The following is a 13,188-nucleotide window of genomic DNA, read 5'->3' as shown; positions in this document are numbered from 1 at the left end:
GCCCAACATAGTCCTTGGCAATCCCCCAAATGCACTGCAATACACTTGATACGGAATTTTCGTACACATCCTTTGAACACACTACATCCGTCAAGTGCTGCGAACGGAACAATCTCACGTCAAACACACCAATAAAATGAAATTGTTAATTTTTGAATTCACGTGCAGAAACATTCACGGTGATGTACAGAAGGGAGTAATCATTTTCCTTCTGCTGCGATGTTGAGCAGCCACTTTTCTGCGACAACATTCCGTCCCTTTCCTGTTCCTGATCATCGTAGTTGTTCAAATTGTCCAGGTCTTCAAAATCAGTTTTAGATATATCCAAAAATTCTACGTTGGTAAAGTCGTCGGGAATCCTGCGTTTTTTTTGCACCCGATGGAAATCCCGATGGCTCGCCCGACGATTCACTGTCACTGTCAGAATTTGGCATCCTATAAATGAAAGGTTTGAAACGTTTAAGCTCGATACTAGAAACATAATTTACAAACTAGAAACTACTTTCTTAAAAGAAACGAAACTTTTCAGTAGCTGCATTCACAAGCAATGTTTTTGTTCTGGACTTTGTTTTTGTTTTGATTCAAAGTTGCGAGCAGAGCTGCCAGATTTAATTTTGAAGAATCTGAATGCATCCGTTAAATAGTCTGTAATTCTCTGTATTTTGTTTTCGTGCTTACAAGTACTCGGGTTTAGGGTAACTGGGCTATAACAATGTTTTTTTTTCTTTAAAAGCAATAAACAATAGGGCGCAAATATTCCACGTTGGACGAAAAAACAGATTTTTAAGCCTGCTCGCACCTATACAAAATTCCATTCAGAACAATCAGACTGCTTGTTAAAATCGAGAAAACAAAAAATATTGTTCTCTTTTTCTCTCGTGCAAAATTATCCGCAACGCATACACTGCATACTGTGAATAAGGCAATTCACGAGCCAGTTGCGATTAGCTGATTTCAGTTTGTTTTTAAATTTCAACAGCCTCAGGTATATTCGAGATCGCAACTCGGATGCAATTCGGATCGAAAAACGTAAAAAACAAACGTTGTCCGATCGGTTGCTCTAGTATTGCAAGTGGCAATCTTCTAAACAACAATATAATATTACTTCAGATTTTTATCTCCGACATTAAAATATGTCATGTTCGGTTGTATTTTGGTTTTTCAACTTGAAAAACAACAATAACAAACGTACAAGCAGTGAAACGCCACCCGTGGATTGCCTTATGCGAATCGGCCAGTTTGGAGGCTATTTGTCCTGACGGATGTAAATCATCTTCTTCACACGCATTGAACTGACCGTATGCGAACTTTAGGAAAAATTATCAAAGTGTTTGCTATTTCATTCACCCTTGAAGAAATTCCTATCCTCTGCACTCATAGACTAAACAAATTGAAGGTGGCAGCGCCGTAACTCCGTCAGAGCGAATGTGGGGAACGCAACATAACATCATAACTTGAAAACAATCGATTGCTGAAATTCTGTACCAATCTGTATTAAAAATCAAAATTCTGTATGAATTCTGTATTCTGTATCATTTTTATATCGTGGTCAAAAAATATGTATACTTGGTAGCCCTGATTGCGACGGGTGATCGATTATAGTTAGAGATTCGTTGCATCACCCCTATGTAAAAAACTGGTAGAATATCACCGGTTGAATCCAGTATTGAACTGAATTCACAATATTTGAAAAAAAAAGTCTTGTGTGTCATTTTTTGTCCACGATTCGTTCAATCCAAGAAATCAAAAAGTGAGAAATAAAAACTTCTGGAGAAACTGGTAAAATTTTGCAGCAAAACTTGTTTTGCATTGTTTTTATAAAATCAAACATATTGTGATTGGTTCTTTCATTAAAATGATTGGTTCTTTCATTAAAATGACACATAAAAAACTGACATTTTCATTCCCAGACGCTGGTCCGACGCGACATCCGAAACGGAAGTAAGCGAACCGTCAGTTTCAACTTCGCCGCGAATCAAGCGGGCTCACCAAAAGATTGAGCAATTTAACCTTTTTGCCATATGAGCTGGACCGTTTTGATTGTTCGGACTTAAACAAGGTTCTTTTGATATTTAATGAACTACTACTGGAGACTATTCAATAATGCCTATTGCTCGTATTTCAGATTTTTCGTTTGGTTTTTTGTACCTAGTATCAATCAAATATATGAGAAAACTGCGTGGTGGGGCAATGCAAACGCGTGTGGGGGCTAAGCCTCCCCTAGCCCCCCCGGTAGCTACGGGCCTGGGCCCTGCTCTTGCATAACGACACATGTGAGAGTCTATTTTACTTAGTGCCACAATAATCTCGGTGGGTGTACGGGTATTTGTTGCCTACTGATTCTTTTGAACGTGTAGGAGTCGTTCTAACACAAATTCGAACCATGATGAACTCTATATGACAATAACCAATTCCGATGTGGAAATATTCGATTCAAATCCTCGTTTAAAGTTGCCCCAGGGGCGAAAATGAAAGAGACAAACTAATAAGACAGAGACAATCTTCTTGTAAAAGTGCTTGCACTGAATTGAAGAAGAGCGGGCATGAAACGAAAGTACAGCTTGCGCATAGTAACTCCAAGGTCTTGGTTTTGAAAGTTGAAAGATGCGCTTATTGATATTCACTATTGAAAACTAATAATAGCAGTACATCACCAACGACCGAGATGTTGGCTCTTGTTTCATCTTGTTGCAAAATTATTCTGAAAGAAGGGGTCCTTTAAGAGAAAAAAAAGTTTTTCTTCAGAAGAACTTTGGCCAACTAAATTGTCTGTCTGAAAAAAACTTATTTAGATAAAATCTGAGGAAATCGATTTTTTGAATATCACTTCTTGTTTTTTAGTATAGAATCTCAAATTCAAGTATCTCAATATTTTAAACTTTTTTGAAAGTCATCCCTTCGCAACTTTCCTCTATCTCGGTTTTTATTCAGATATATCGATTTATTAAAAAAAACTTAAGCCCTTTTCAAATGTTAATGCATATAAATTTAAAAAAAATATGCAAAATTACCTACAAACCCGCAAAGATCCTTTGAATTCTGAAAAGCTACTACCAACCCCTCAGTCGAAACCCTTCTCATCTTTATCGAATTCTCGAAAAACCGTAATGATTTGTTTGCTTTTTATGAAATTTTTACCGTGTTTTTGAGCGACTTCGTGTTTTACTTGGATTATTTAGAACAGTATGTTTTCTTAATCATTTATTTGAAGTGTCGGTTTAACTTAATTTAAGGACCTTAAAAAATTGCTTATACATTTTATTGGCCATAGCTCAAAAATTTTGTATGTCCAAGATATCGAAGTTTTTCGAAAAAAAATTTTTTTTGAGATAACAAAAGATATCGACGGTTAGTGCATTTCTAAGACATTATTTTTTCATCGGTTAAACAAGTAGGTAAAAGTAGGACCACTGTTCGATGTCTTCTTCCCAAAATTTGATTGAGGTCCAATTTTGCAAGGGGATTTTTTTACGAGAAGACAAAGCTTTTGAATCCTACCGCTAAACGAAATGCGACATCGGAGATTGCGGGTTCGTGTCCCGTTTGGACGAGGGAAATTTTTTCTAAGTCTAAATCACATCCTCAGCCCGTGTTTATTATTCGCATCCTCGAAAAATCACATACATTGCCTACTTTAAAACTTGAAATTCGAGGGTCAGAATTTTCCCATAACAGAAGCAATGGAAGCTCACCGGCAAGTTAACAACAACAAAGAAGTGGAAAAAACAAGAAAGCGCCATAAGGCGAAGTTTGCGAACGATTTGGAGATAAAAGGAGCGAAAATTGTGCTGGACTCTATGTAGAAACTTGTCAGAGTCGACGAACAGCTGAATATAGTTTGCATAGTTTTCTACCATTGTCTTTTCCTTATTTTCAAACATAAAACAACGGGAAAATTTAAGAAATATTGTTGGGAGAACCAGGAAAAAGCGAGAAATCAAAACTTGATTTGGAGTGGTCATTCTGTTATACGTTTGTATTGCCTTTTTAATGTAATCATTTTTATCCTAAAGTTTACAAGCCCTCTTCACAAATCAATAGATTGTTTTTGATTCTTAGTCTGAATTTCCTCCTTATAAATTTTCTTTATGGTCACTTTTTGGTCTCTTTTCGGTTACCTTTTGGTCTCTTTTTGGTCTCTTTTTGGTCTCTTTTTTCAGTCATTTGGTCTCTAAAGTTCCTGTTTTTGAGTCACTCAGTCGCTACCAGCTCTGAAATTGATAAAAATAAAAAGTCTATTATCTCAAAGATTGCATGACTTATTTGAACATAACTAGTGTCATACGAACGAGTTATCTCTCAAACTTACAAATGACAAACTTCATAACAATGTGATATGTGGCTTAAAAGTTATGGAAATTCAATAACTACTTAAAACTATACCTGCTTTGATCGAAATATGTGGCCTCAACATAATTTAAATGTGGTATCGTACTATTTGAACGTTTCAAACTCATTAATTCCTTGCGATGTGTTTAAAATTTGCAAATGCACGACGAATCGGCCATAAGATATGATCAAAGTCAAATAACAAATCGTTTAAAATGATAGGTTTTATCGAAATGACAACATCCTCGAATTTTGGCTTCTGTACATCGCCTTATTTCTGAATATATTCATATTGGGTGGTATTCGGTCATTTTCAGACATCAATCTGGATTTTCTGGCATCAATCTGACACCGGAAATACCCATATGGGGAGGTATTTAGTTATTTTGGTTGTTTTCCAGAAACTAAAAGTGGTCGTCTTTAAATTCAAAATGGTGTCCAAGGTCAATGTTTGGTTTCTATGCATCATTACTCGATTACGGAAATATCCATATTGAGCATTATTCGGTCATTTTCGACTGTTTCCTAGAAGTTGCAATTTAGCAATTTAAAATGGTGCCTGAGGTCAATTGTTAGCTACATGCATCATTCTGGTTTCAGAGATACTCATATTGGATGGTATTTGGTTATTTTACACACTTGAAATTCATTGCCGGATCTCGGTAATTTATTGCCGAGAACGGCACCAATGAGTGCTCGGATGAAAAAATCACAGGAGTTTTGTGTGCAAAGCCACGACCGCAAGGTTGAAGTAGAATACTTTTACACAGCTCTACTTACGGCTGTAAATTAACCTACGGCCGGCGTATCGGTTCGCGCGGCTTATCGCGTTTAGCCTGGCAGAGGCCTAATGCGCACGGCCAACACAATAGAAAGGTGTTTTCACATTGAAAATTAGACACGGCTTTACTGGAGTAAGTGTTGACAAATGCATCTACCGCTAATACCGCCGCTATCGTACGAAAAATGACGCGCGTCTAAGAACACCCGAACTGTGATCGCTCGCGTTGGCTTTCAGCCTGGCAGAGGCCTGAGACGTGATGACCAACCACAGGGCAAGTGATTTGTTTAATTTGAAGGCAGCCACAGGCGCGACCCGCTGCTATGGTCTGTTACTGCTGAGTGCCGATATCTGCTGTTACTGCTGTCAACGTTGTGGACGGTCCATCCAGTTCACCTTCCGACTAATGAATGTAGCTAGTTTTCCCAGAAACACTCTTTTATAGCCGAAGGGTGCTACGTAATAGGCCACGCCTTTCAGTTCAGGTTTACCATTTCCTTATGTTCTTTAGACGAATAATTCCACAAATCGCATATGATTTTTGTATCCAGCGAATAAACACCGATGGTGCTCTCACACACGCGACGGGTTTAACCCGTATCTTATTGCGGTTTGTAACATCAAGCGATTTCGTTTGCTCGCTGTTGCGTGTTGCATCTTCGTCATTGTGAATGCGGTCTAACAGGGCAGTTTGTTATTCAAAGTTGGTCATGCTGATCGCAGCCTTTGCGCTGCCCCTACAGTGGGGGGTTTACTAAATAAAGTGAAAATTAGACAACTACAACAGAGTTTGATTGCATCCCGCACAGAATGTCTGCTTGTGTTGATGCAAGAAAATTATTAACCTTCAATTATTATTTTATTTGCCTTGAAAAAAGTATGTTGCGGTTCAGAATCGGTTGCTAATTACAACCTTTGAGCTGCCCTAACACTGGTGGAATTAAGATACACGGACAACATGCACTGTGGAAGCTATTTCACATTCAGTAAATTAGACGGGTGCGACAAATTTAAATTGCTAGGATGCAACACAGAATGCTTGCTTGCGTTGACAAAAATTGTTAACTTTCAATGACTTGATTTTGATTTCCGAAATTGGATTTCCTGATGGCAATCTTCATGCTGCCCCAACACGGGGGAATAATGGCTGTCTGGCGACACACGCTGAAAAAAACCGCGCTGCTCCTGAGACGTGGTGACCAACCACAGGCAAATGTGCTGCTGCTAAGGAAGGACTGCTGTTGTCGCTGTTTAGAACTATTATGAGCGGCTTTGGCTAGAACAGGCTCTTATAGAGGCCAAATAGCATGTTTTCAATTGCAAGGTATATGATCCTGTCGACCGTGCTTGGGAAGCAAGCATATAACGACCAATCAGAGGTCGAATTTTTCGTTTTGACAAGGCTTGACTATTTTCAATAGTACAATAGTGTGAATAATAAAATTACAATTATCTTATCAACAATCGAATACTAACCGATTTATTAGCATTTAAAATTGGACATATTTTTCACTTTTTTCGGTTTTAGATTTTCATTTCACATACCTATGTAGCCGAACTTCCTGAGAGAAGTATTCTACTTCAAAAAATGACAGCTGTCAAATTTTTTCGTAAATCTCCGTTTACCAAACTGAAATTTTGGCACAAAATATTCGAAATCCGAGTATTCAGTTAGGTTGAACCGAGATTTACGAAAAAATGTGACAGCGGTCATTTTTTTCTTAACCGAGCACTCAGTGGTGCCGTTCTCGGCAATAAATTACCAAGACCCGGCAAAAAAATTTTAATGTGTAGACTATTTTTCACAAACCGGAAGTCGCCATCTTGGATTTCGAAATGGTATGAACAGGCCTTCCAAGAAATTAATAAGCATTTTTGATTCTCAAAAACTCTTGCATTACATTCCCATGGACAGGAATATTCTTGTCCATGCATGTTTCTTGAATTAGGAATAATTCGCGACATTCCGTTCTCACAGACAGGTTCTGAAATAATAGCCGCGCATGTATGATTAATAAGCATTTCTTAAAGCACTCAGCAATTCTACTAATTTCAAGATTACGATACTTTATTATTTTTTTTCTATAGCATTCGAAGTCGAAATGCGACGCTCCGTTTCCGATGAGAACGAAACGATGACGGCCACATGGCAAATAACCTAAAATAATAATAATAATAATGAATACCGAACGATTTTCGATTGAGTAAGTGACGCCTGTCCGCGAGTAAATTGAGCGAGACGGAAGATACAAATGCATAACTAACTAATTAAAAGTGTTAGGATTAACAAGGACAGGACGAAGAATCGGACAAGAGAATTGTTTCTCTCTGACTCTTTTTGGTAGGGTAGAATTAAGTTTGAAGTTAATTAATAAAACATTCGATTTCCAAAGTAGAATCAGTGCGGATGTTTTAATTCCCTGCACTTACAGGGACTCTTCGTGCTTATCACAAGTCCCTGGCAAAGCTAAGTCTTTGCATTTTATGGTGTCAGAAGTGGGGTGTAACCACTCTCTGAAGTTAATCTCAGTTCACATAACATTTATTTGACACGGCACAATACAAATTAATGTTTTACGGAGCCAATTACGTTTATCATCAGTTGTTCAACAATTAGTTATTTCAGTTATTCAATCAACAATCAGTTATTTAATCAATTGTTATTATGTGTGCGCGTTGAGTGTTCTGTGTTTAAATAATAGTGATCAGTGGTTTCTTAACGAACAAACAAATAAAAAAATTATAAACTGAGTGACATTCCTAAGTGACAAAAAGATGACGCAGCTAATTTGGTGAGTACTGAAAACGTTTTGCTTTTGCTTGGCTTGAATTTATCACTAGCAGCCTTCTTGTCCGTGGCATGTTAGAGAAATCTTACGCGCGAACATTCCGACGAGTGTTTGTTGGCATATTTCGTAGAGTTATTCCTCGCAGCGCGATGCCAGCGCCGCGAGCGAAGGTGTTATTTTTCACCAACGGTAGCGGTGAATAAACTAAACCAACAAAACACCCGCCGTACGGCAAGTGCAAGTGTACCTACGTTTATGCAGTGTCAGCTGTTGTAACGTTGTACGGCCGTGAATGTTTTTCATGATTTTCAGATTATTTATGAAACATTTGAAACACTAATATTAAATAATTTTATTAAAACCGCACGGCAGATTCAATTTTTCTTGGTTTTTGGTTTGCTAACAGCGGTTGGCCAGCGGCAGCGGTATTGATTTTTCGGCAGTTTTCATTTTTTTCATGATTGTTCAGTCAATTACATTTAGCAGCTTGCTTTTAAAAAACTAATTGCTTGCATTTAATACTAACCTTTTTTTTTGACATTATATTATACTGCTTTTTTTTTTAAATAAAACGACACCGCTTGCAGTTAGTGTCGAATCTTATAAACCGTACTAATAGCACAGCGGCAAGCCCGGACCATCCGTAAGCGACCCGCTAAAATATCACAGATAGGCGCGAATACTAACACAAATCTAAATAACCGATAAATCAAATTAAACAAAAACCTGAATATTGAGGAAAAAATTTTAAATTCTAGATGCATTTTGTTTTTCTTTCTTAATTTTTTTTTTGGATACCACAACGTTTGTTCGAATGTTATTTCGCTTTCATATGCATTTTCTTTTAATTGCACGGATACTATATCATTTTGAGTGGGTTTCCGCTCGTTCGAGTGTATTGAACTTCGTTCATATTGGTGAATCAGGTCCGCAAGGCAAAGGGGCATAGGAAATTTTCCCGAGTGATTTTGTTTCATTTTCTTTACAATAACAACTATAAAAGCAAACAGATGCGCTATTAACCATAACATTATTAATGACCGACCGAGTGATTCAATTGCGCGGACGTGAGATTAGGTTTACAGGCATTTGTATTAGGCATTTGACGCCGTGCGTAGGAACCGATTTTACGAAGGATTGCAAAGGAGATCAAATTCAGTCACTGATACTGATTTTCTCACCCTTAATCAATCACGGATTCAAAGAACCGTACCGTCAGCTTTCATTAACGCAGAATTAAGAGCACCAAGTTCGGTAAGCAGTTCACGCACCAACCAAGTGCTATCGTCAACACGATTTGGCGAGACAGAGGAGGCAGAGATCTCTAGAGAACAGCAAAGATTAATTTACGTAAGAAATAGTTTAGGAAATTTTGACAGCGGGTCAGATAGCAGTGACGAGGACCCAAACGAGACAGCAGCTCAGGAACAATTACAAGTACTAAAACAAAGCTTTCTAGAAGCGAGTCGAGAATTTGAGGAGACACTTAGAAAACTTAAATTTGGCGAAAACATCCCAGACGATATGGCTTATGAATTTCCAAAAGCCGATACATTGCAATGCATCCCCGAATTTAATGGGTCTAAGGACGAGCTACAGGCGTTCCTCTACCACGTTCAACATTTCGCAGACGAGATTCCCGAGAATGAACCTCAGACTGCATTAATATATGTAGTTTTATTAAAATTAAAAGGCAAGGCTGCAGCAGCATTGCCACGAATTAGGGCAGTAACCTGGCCAGCAGTCAAGCGAAATCTGATAAAAGAATTCGGGACTGTGCAGGCGATAGAAGTTGTGATAAAGCAAATTGAGACGTTACGACAGGAGCCAAACGAAGAATTTAACTCATACAAAAGACGCGCTTCAGATATAAAAGAGTTATTAGATGTATATGAAGACGGTGGAGGTAACTCCGCCATGGAAAAAAGTCTCCGATTGCACTTCATAGGAGGTTTAAGAAATAATCACTTGAAACAGATGGCCCGTGGCAAGCGAAATTTGAGCTTGGATGGACTTATGGAATTTTTAGAAGAACAGTGCGAGGAATGTGAGCAGCTCGCTGACATAGAAAACAGAATGCGTGGTCTCGATTTACTCGAGCGGCAGCGAGGCGCGCAAGGAAGACGGTGGCAATCTAGCCCGCCGAACAATAACGCTCGCCAAAGTGAAAATTCGAATGGTAATAGACCTTATCAAAACAATTTCAATAGCCAGAACAATAACAATCAACGGCGAGACAATAATTTTAGCCGCGAAAATTATCAAGGGGCTAATTACGCAACAAATGCTCGCGATAACGGTGGGCGACGAAATTTTGAAAATAATGAGCGTTCTTGGAGACAAAATTCAGAAAATTATCCAGGACCGCCACCGGCAAATAGAAATAACAGAAATCAAAATAGAGACAGCCCGAGGTATGACAATTACGACCAAAATAATCAGAGAAACGACAACTATTCTCGAGACAATCAAAGACAAAATAATGGGTGGAACCGCAACACACGCGGGTCGCCACCGTGGAACGGGATAGTTAACAATCGCGCGTCACAGGATTGGCGATACGAGCCAGGGTACGCATCAAATCGGGAACATAATAATAGCAACAATGTGAATGGTCCCAGAGCAGGAACATCTGGTAGCAATAATTACGCCAATATTATAATCAACATCAGCAACCAAAAAACTAAATAGTGGGGGCCTCGTCAGCAATGCAAACCGAGCGCCCCAAAGAGCATTAGGAATAAGTAATTTTAATAAGATTGACACCGGACTACAAAGTCATGGTATCATGGATCCATTCGCGAAAGAATATTTTAATGATGATTTTGCAGAAATATGCGAGAATGTTGACTGGCGGAGATGTACCAATGAACCCAGCAACATAGAAATTTTCGACTGGGAGACAGCGTGTAACCACATACGAGACAATAGTGTCTGTGTGGTTAAACGAATTTATTTTGATGTCAGCCGACACCTTATGATTACATTGCTGGCACGGCAAAATGTGCAGCAAACATTAAATTTTATCCTAGATACGGGCGCATGTGCGAATATGTTAAGTGCACATGTAGTAAGACGATTCAATGTATCAATTAACACGCGAAACACTAATACTTTTGAGGGTATCGGACGTGAAGTCGTAAAGACTTTAGGAACCGTCATCCTAGATTTAATCGTTGGAGATTTTCTAATCCCGACCGAATTTCACATATTAAATGATTTGCCATCTGACGGAATAATCGGCGTTGAATTTTTGTAGAAGCATACCCTACAAGTAGGAAATAATTTCGATTACATCGTTTTCAAAAAGTATGGAAATACAGGTCCAGACGATATGAGCCCATGAAGCGTGCCAAAGGAAGAAGTCCTTAGCCGGCATGTTTATTTAGCAGCTCGAAATAGGGTGCTAGTACAAAATGAATTGCGAGACATTTTCACTATAGACGGAGAGAAATCAATTGAATCAAACGACATGAGTTGTGAAGAGCACCTCACCCGCCGTGACGAAATACCAGAAGACAATGTATTAAATTCAGAGAACATACTAATGCGCGAAGTAAACCTAGACTCAAGGCTCGATTGTGACCTATTGGAGCACAAGTTGACACCGGAGTCAAGAGGCATGGAACGTATCAGAAAATTACGACAGGTGTTAGACCCATTTATCTGACTCAGAATTCGAAATAATCAAAACAATTGAGGAAAATTATGCAGATGTTTTATTTTTTGAGGGCGACAGGCTAACTATTACTGACGCCGCGACACATAGGATTGAAACTTCATCTGAGATTCCAATTAATAAGCGGCAATACCGGTTTCCTGAGGCTACGAAAAGGCACATAAATAAAGAAATCGAAGAAATGAAGGTGCAAGGCATAATAAAACCTAGCACAAGTCCTTGGTAGTGGAAATTCATTAATCGACTGCCGAAAATTCTTTTCATTATTTTTGGAAAGTTTCAATAAAAGCCCCACGGCCGTGAAAGCTGCCGGGGTTATTCATTTAATTTCTTTTAGAAAAATAAAACAACAAGAGATTCTCCAAATGATTCAATTTCTGGCAAGTAAGCTAGAAAAGCAAATTATTTTATACAATGCTGATAGCGAGCGTACACTAGTAGCGCCGGATCAGGTTGTCGCAACCATTTATTTGCGACGCGTCAACTCAACCAAGCACAGCGACGGTAGGTACCTTAACTCTATTTGCTTTGGCGGCACGAAGTGCCCCCAGCTGTTCGCACGCCAATGACCGGGCAACAAAACGTCAGTGAAACGGAAGGACGGAAGAAAAAAAAAAAGGTACTGACGATTGAAGGTGCTAAGTAAAACGTGTGGCGACTAAAGCTTATTAAAACTTACAATATTTATATATAAGAAAACCTGTTTCTACTTAAAATTATTTGGAAATTGTATTACCCTAACTAAAACTAAGTGAAAACAGATAAAATTGTGAGCGCATTGATTAAATTGTGAATTGAACTTATGAATTAAAGTACGGTTGGAACTTACGAACTAAAGTACGGTTGGAACATGCGGTATTTATAAAAGTAAGCAAAATCTTATATAGTTCTAAATTATAGCGTTACGCTGCTGCCTAAGAGTGCTAGTAGTATCGCCACTACCGATTGGCTTGATATAGGTACACGAAAGGACACTAAACGTGAGTTTTCTGAACTAATCGTTATTCATGCACTATATACACTTCTTATAACCTCACTATTCTTAACCATGCATTATATACACTTAATACTATAATAACCGATGTAAACTATATAAAAATGTAAACTAGATATATACTTAACCTAATACTCATGCTATACCGTGATTGTTTCTCCGGTAGGAATTTTTTAACGCCAATTTGGTACGATACATTACGTACGCTAATTTGAATTGCGTTACCGTATACTAGAGTAACCTAAATAAAACGTTATTGAATCGGAAACTGTCTTTCTCGTTGCATTTGCGACATTTTAAAAAATTCGTTTATTACGCGATCGGGGAGGCTTGAATTATGCCGCCGAAGGCAAAGCCGAATGTCAGTTGTGGTGGGTGCCAGAATCCGGACAACAACCGGATGGTTTGCTGCGACGATTGTGAATTATGGTTTCATTTCGAGTGTGTGGGCGTGAATGAGGATATCGAGGAGGAGGATTGGAGTTGTGCGGTGTGCGTGGCTAAACGAGCAGCTCAGAACCCATCGGTCATCATCACAGATTCTGCACGGAATAAAACGGATCCAAAGTCGACAGGTGAACAGGAGCAAACTAAACAACTTGGCGAATTCCAGAAA

General features: G+C 38.6%; 1 protein-coding gene and 1 long non-coding RNA gene across 2 annotated transcripts in view; both read left to right on the top strand.

The window, feature by feature from the left end:
- Nucleotides 1-13,188, top strand: part of LOC129732089 (anaphase-promoting complex subunit 7) — a 176,308-nt gene that overhangs the window by 140,090 nt on the left and 23,030 nt on the right. The window lies entirely within an intron of this gene.
- LOC129732091 (uncharacterized) lies at nt 12,290-13,170 on the top strand. Its single transcript, XR_008729171.1, has 3 exons — nt 12,290-12,415; nt 12,479-12,558; nt 12,739-13,170. It is a non-coding gene; the product is annotated as an uncharacterized LOC129732091 (long non-coding RNA).

This window comes from Wyeomyia smithii, chromosome 3 (assembly GCF_029784165.1).
Source record: "Wyeomyia smithii strain HCP4-BCI-WySm-NY-G18 chromosome 3, ASM2978416v1, whole genome shotgun sequence".
NCBI lineage: Eukaryota > Metazoa > Arthropoda > Insecta > Diptera > Culicidae > Wyeomyia > Wyeomyia smithii.
The sequence above is the reverse complement of the archived record's forward strand: the minus strand, read 5'-3'. Positions and strand labels throughout refer to the sequence as shown.